The sequence below is a fragment of the Seriola lalandi genome, unplaced genomic scaffold (genome assembly GCF_002814215.2).
Source record: "Seriola lalandi dorsalis isolate HSWRI2012SDOR001 ecotype SW California unplaced genomic scaffold, Sedor1 jcf7180002054412, whole genome shotgun sequence".
Taxonomy (NCBI): Eukaryota; Metazoa; Chordata; class Actinopteri; order Carangiformes; family Carangidae; genus Seriola; species Seriola lalandi.
The window spans coordinates 1309884-1316780 of record NW_019524965.1 but is presented as its reverse complement, the minus strand read 5'-3'; the positions used below and the strand labels follow the sequence as shown (position 1 = coordinate 1316780).

The 6897-nt window shown below is 41.1% G+C and overlaps 1 long non-coding RNA gene across 1 annotated transcript; it reads left to right on the top strand.

Annotated features, from left to right (window-relative positions):
* Positions 1–666: 666 nt before the first annotated feature.
* On the top strand, positions 667–5521 carry LOC111657740 (uncharacterized). The gene is made up of 4 exons (XR_002760945.2): positions 667–1184; positions 1282–1382; positions 4151–4288; positions 4458–5521. It is a non-coding gene; the product is annotated as an uncharacterized LOC111657740 (long non-coding RNA).
* Positions 5522–6897: the final 1376 nt, after the last annotated feature.

Here is a 6897-nt window from a genome sequence, read left to right as displayed (position 1 = left end):
GCGTGCGACGTGATTGGCTTTGGAATGATTGTTGTAATGATGATCAGGTGTTGTCAATGGGCCACGCAGGTATCTGTCTTACGTTCCCTGACAGAGCTCTGTTTTTGTCACAAACCTTCAGTGTGCAGTGCTCTCTCATATTTGCTTTTATTTGAGGTTGACTTTCCCTTTAAATAAGAATTATTTCAGTTTTACAATAAATCCACACACTGTTTTCTCCTTAACACAAGATAAAAACCAGGAAACTGTTAAACCAAAACACTAACTTTATTTTCTCAGAAACTGCGATGGTGAGTGCTGTTGTAATTAAATCTGTGTTTTCACATTGCTCTCTATCCTTACTCACCACCATCTCTATCTTGAAGGTCCCATGACAGCTAAGCCTGAGAAAGAGCTTCTCTCTTTAATTTCATGGTCAGAAGAGGAAAAAAACGCTTCCTTGGTGTTATGAGCATTTTGGGTTTTTGTTAACAGAGGAAAACCTTGTTGAGAGTGACGTTTGGGGTTGTCATGCTTCTTTTGAAGGGCAGATTACTTCACCGAATTGGCACTCAGGCTGACTTGAGGTTTTGTCTCATGAACGTAGGGGATGATGGAGCAGGCTGGAGTAAGGCCTCAGGGGGCAAAGTATGACACCATGCTTTATATCTAAAAGTTGGTCAAACTGCTCACGGAGAACATTGGCAAATACTGCACACAGTAGGAACTTTGGACTTAACAGAAAATAGCAAGAAACTTGTACAATTTTCAGGACAGGCTGACAGCCAATTATCAGCATCTTTTTCTCCTCCGAATTCCTTTTGTATATACATCCTCAATTCCAGTCCTGGACTTGAAAAGAAGACCATTTTTCCAGACAGTGATTTCTTCCAATATCTCATCTCCTGGTGTCTGTGTGTTTTTAACAGGCAGACCCATGGGCTTACAGTCTTGCAAGCTTTGCAACTCCTGCCTACAAAGTAAGGAAGAATGTGGGCCGGCTGGTGGCTGCTCGTGTGTGTGCAGCGACTGGAGATATTGCTCTGACCGCTGCTGTGACATCTGCTGCCAGATGTGTGTGGACGTGTGCTCTGGCTTGTGTTCAGGAGACTGCAGCTACACCTTCTGTACTCTCTGCCTCATCCTGGCACAGAACTGTACCTCACTTTTTACCACCCAACAAACTGGAACATCAGTGGCACAACGTAAGTCTGTTATTCAAAAAATACAACCGTTAACAGGTGACTTGTGCATTTATTTGAGTTACTATGTTACCCTAATGTTTTTTTTAATCTGTTTTAGAGGCTATGATGGATGCAGAACAGCATGTCTAGTGAAAGTGTGACAGACGTGTGAGCAAACCCCAACAGATGCATTCATCTGAGAACCCATAGCTACACCAGGTAAATTTAATTTAGCCACACAGAATTAGTTTTATTTGCTCCAGAGTCTTGACATATGCTGCAGGATTTTAATGCATCTGTGTCCTGGATGTTTAATCAAAGACGAGATTAATGCCAATTTCGGCTGCACTGTAACTAAAATGAGAAGATTTTTCATTTGAGCTATTTAATCCTTATTGACCTCTAACATTCCTGCCAAGCATGCTGTGGAATACATCCAGCCATTTGTATTGTTCACTTCCAAGTGCATTTCAGTGATAGTATAAGTGCATTTCAGTGGTGAGGAGCTCTTTGATCCCAAGACATGCTGACAATAACACGAGTCTCATAATGCCTGTGACTAGAAACAATAATCTCCCTCTAACTTACAAGAGTCAAAACTAGGCCTGTGAATGTAAGTCATGTAAGTAAAGTCTTGAGTTGACCTGTTAAGTTAGTGGTAAAGTTTCACCAAACCTGATTTTAATAATCTCTATCACATTGCCAAGCCTATAGGTTTTTTTTTTTTTTTGTCTCATTTGCATTAAGTACAAAGCTGGTCTTAGTCTGATGGTGTGGCTGTTGTGAGTTTTTTCTCATCTGCTTGAAAAAAAACACAGCTCGTTTTCTATTGGAATGTATTGCTTGTTCAGTCTGTACAGGCTGATCTGGTGACAAAACAGCAGCAGTGTAAGGCTGCAGAGAGTTGTTCTTGAAAAAACAAAAAGAAATGGGAGAAACTTTCATTGCAGTGAAAGGAAGAGAAGTCTCAAGCATTTGGAATACCACAGTTACAGAAAAAAGATGTGTTTATCATGAACTGTAAACACTTTCCCATCTTACACAGAGCTGTATGCTTCATAATTATAGGACAGGACTGAGAAACTGTCAGAGACAGAATGCCAGTAATACTTCAAGGGCAAGTTTCAGTGTACTAAGACACTTAGCTGTAGGGGCTTGGGCAGTAGTAGGGTTAGTATGAACGGGTTTGAGCGAACAAGTGTAAAGAGGGATGTGCAAAGAGTTTAGATGTGCACATGGAGCACTGTGAGAGACGAAAAAACTGCCCATGCCCTGAGTGTAGTGAGTGCATTTAGGGAAGAGGCGAGAGAGTCGTGAAATTGAGATGCCACTGTGGAGATGGAGAACTCGGGTTCAGAGGTGATAAAAAGCCCTGACCAGAACCGTTTGAGACGCAAAGAAGACGTCTGTCAGTTTTCTGAAAGTGACAGTCTGGACAGTGTTTGTGTTAATTGAGAACATTTTTCCAAGTGAAAAGGAATGGCGTCGTGGTCTGAGGAAAGAAAGAGAGGGCAGTGCGTCTGAGTGGATGGCGAGCAGCGGGGCTGACAGATCCAGGGCGTGACCCACTATTATGTGTGTGTGAGGAAAGTGAAATTTACCATGTGATGTTAAGTTAATGATGAACGCAAAGACCCGCTCTACCTCCTGAGCCACAGCCAACCCTTTTACTACCTGTTCAACAGGTAGTAAAAGTGTTTATATATTTATTGATGTATTATCGCTGACAATACATACTGATAGACATCCCTTTCAATATAAAGTATATAGAGATAAAAGATGACTGAATAAATAGGATACAAACACCAAAATATAATGTACTGTATCTTATACTGGCAATATGTTCAAGACAATGCTGAGCAGCATTAACAACCATACATTAAAGCTTACAGCATAGAAACATGTAATTTACACATCAAGCCAATCATGCAGAATGTGTAAAACAAGACATTTAACTGAATTAATGTAACAATGAAATAAGACTGCAGTGGACAACACATGCAATTACAGTAGCAGAAGCAAAGGAGGTTTGGTTGAGCATAGACAGGTCAGTGAAAAACGATGAGCACAGTTTGGAATGATGGTCGATTAATTAAGTTGAAGAGGGACAGATTGGAGCCACATGGTAATTTAACAGGGGGTGGGGGGTGCAGGATGGTAGGGAGGTACAGGTTTCTGTGATGTAAATTAAAAAAAAATGTTGATGCGGTTGACAAGAATCAAACCCCAGTGTCCCATATGGCAGATAAGAAATCTGTTTTTTTCCTTTTTTATGTTTATTTGATAACCTTTCCTTTCTTCTTATAAAACCATGATGTTATGTCATGTGTTGGCGCATGCTGGGTTTTTGAATGGAGGAACTATTTTTTGCCCAGTCTGGTCTAGTGACGCTTGTATATCGTGATTGAAAAGACAGTTGGAATTATTGCGCACCCTAGAGGTCCGGGGTCATATTGCAGCTGGACACCATGTTTTCACTGACATGACTATTCATCAACAATCACCTACAGCAATCCAATACAACAGCAACACTAACTGAAACCACAAAAGTCATCATGAAAGTCATTCGCAAAGATATGATTTATTACAGGACTTTGCTCTTTGGATTGCATTAGACTTGTACAGGTGTATGATGAACTACCATGAAGTCATTTAATTAAGTGATTTAACTCTTCATGTTCCTGGACCAGGCTACTGCTCTGTCATATACAGAAGATATATGCAATCAGTACTTTGTGCAACTCCTCCATATTCATACTATATGCTCACGTTGTATGAACAAAATCAATGTTTCCTGGACCTTCAAATATAGTAAAATTCAACTCACAAACAACAAGGAACTGGCAGCATGAAACCCCTGAGAGTTAGTTTGACCCACAACATAACCTGCACATAAAAACATGGTCGGGGAAATGCGGATATCTCTGCTTTACATCAGATTGATTGACAGGTTCGTATTGAAGAGAATCTGACTGCTTGTTCCACAGTGACCGCGGAGCCAGGCTATGGGCTGCTGTTTGATGAGGAGGATGGAGATGAGAAGCACAGAGACTTTTGACAGCAGAGCAAGTGAACAAGAGCCGTCTGCAGAGCTGCAGCATGCGCGCATGCATACACTTGGATTTGTAAGTTCAAAGTTCATGAAATCTTTACAGCGTGTGGACAAATAATGTGTAATCACATATTGCCTCAGTTTTATATGCAATGATAGAATATATTATGCTTTGAATTAAGTCATAAATGATTTAAAAATCTTCATATGGAGATGGGCTGGTGTGTGTTTTCTATTTTCAGAACAATGGCCCTTACATTAAGTCCAGGCTTATCGCGGCTGAACAAAAGCTCTCTGAACAAACAGGCTTTCCTTCTCCTGGGTCGCACCCATGTGATGGCAGAGACTTTACCCTACTTAAGACTCATGTCACCACCTCACCAGCCCCATGCTGCACCTCATTTCTTGCGGATGGATTTCTTGTGTATCTGGATGTTTGGATTACAAAAAGGACAAGTACTTCTTCCGCATTCTTCAGCCCAGGATTCCCTGACATCAACCCACACAAAGTGCTGCATTTTTCACATCTGGAAGATTAAACTTGAGTGTCATCCAGGAATACAAGCAGCACTTCAGACCACTTATGTCTGCAAGATTGTTTTGCATTCGGATGTAAACAAAAAATATAATTTGGTTGCATACAGTGTACAATCTGCTATCTCTTTGTGAGAGAAGGGCGCCCGGGGACATAAGGTGCTATTTCCTTCCACTGAATCAGACCTTTTTATTATCCTCCACAAAATTGCCAGTTTATGGAAATTTTACTGATTGAACGAGCCATGTCCCAGCATCAAAAGTAGCTTGGAATAAGGTCTTATGAGAACAATTTAACAACACAGAGTATGATGGGCTGCACTCTGTCCCCAACTGTACTCATCTCTGCTCCTGTTTTCTCCTCCTCCCTGTCCCCCTGGACTCCGCAGTGCATTCAGTCCAACTCAAATTCATATCCCTCTCAAACCCAGTGGATGTGCAAGTGTGGCCTAGTTTACTCCTTGAACTGACCTTATCCTCCTGAAAGTTTGTGTGTCTATATTTATCATATCTGCAGTAAGTCCTGTGAGTCCAAAACAATTTGTATATTCCTCACTCACCTTGATTGATAGGGTGCAGTTTCATTATATCTATTTTTTTCTGCTTATTTGCTTGAAATATCCAGAGAGTAGACGGTTGAAAGTGTGAAGTCTTAATTTAATATCAGAAGCCCAGGAGGAATTCTGATGTGAATTAAACTATTGTTCACGAATGTTGCATTAAGATCAATAAATATTAGGTAGCTGCAGAAAAGCTGTAATATTCTGCCTCAGAGAGGAATCTGTTGTGTGTTCTGTATGTATCTTATACTGTATTTGTCCTATATACACAGAGATGTCTTTTTTTCCTGTACAGCGTGGTCTTGTACAAATCATTGACACCATATCTTGAAATACCTCATCTCTGGGGGCTTGTCTTGAAAGATGTGTTCATTTAAAGCCAGCAGAATGTGAGCACACGCCATGGTAACAGTAATAGAAAGTCAGGGCGAGGCCCCAAATGACTGAGGATCTACATCAAAAATGTGTAGTAGGAAGAACAAAATTTAAGATCTTGTGAGGATTTTTTTCCCCTACCACTGCTGTCTTTCATCTTCTTTCCTCTTTCTTATCTCTTTGTGGCTATGTGCATTTCTCTCACCTCGCTCCCTGTCTGTGTTTTCTTCTCATGAATTGCATGGCTTTTACTGAATGTCTTCTGGTTAGGTGTGGAGAAAGGCATTGTGTGCTGCTGTCAGTCAACTAGATTACAGCTCCAGAGGAGCCTTATTGCTCACCCTCCAAAAATAAGTAGATGGCTCCTAACTTCGCCGGCCAGATGTACTGTACCTGAGGATGTCTGCCGCCCCCTCCCCTTCCCCCATTCTTTGTGGGAGGCTGTGCTACAAAAAAAATGAACTTGAGAAAGAGAATTGAAAGAGTAAATCTGAATTTGATTCAACAAAGCCGCTATCAGCAAACCCGAGCAAACTTTGTAACCCTGTAGATGCAAAGATCGTCTGATCTAAAAAGTAGACACATTATTCAAACCTTCAGCCCCTTTTTTTTCCATTTCATTTGTTTTGCTGCTGTGTTCATATTGGGGTTTTCTTTTTTTCAACAGTTGGTTCTCTTTTCACCTGTCAACAGACCCACTGAGCTGTCAGCTTAGTTAGCCATGTGAGGTATACAGTGTTTTCCCCCAAAGAGGAACAGAATGAGCCCTCCCATTGCTGAGAGACACCTATTACTGCTGCATCATTAGCACCATGGACACACAGTGTTTACTGCATGGAAAGCAATTGCTCTTCATCTGTCCGAATCAAACCTTCTGGCTATCATAAAGCTCAGTCTAAAAACAAACAAAAAAACAGCACGAAGCCCCTTGATGCACTACTTTTCACTCCCAGAATTGTTTGGATCTTTTTAAAAGTCTTGACTTGCAGCTTTGAGTGTTTGAAATTCTCTGGAGCACAGCATCACCTGCACGGTACACTCTCTATCTCTTATAATATGAAGTAAGTGGTGGCTTTAAAAGTAAAAACAAGGGTATTGGTGTGTGCTCAACCACAGCTGTGAGAGAATGGAGGTGATTGGTGCGTGGTCCCTCTCTTTCTTTTTGGCGTCCTGTCGCTTGTGTGTTTTTGAGATTCTAGAGATGTGCAGGTGA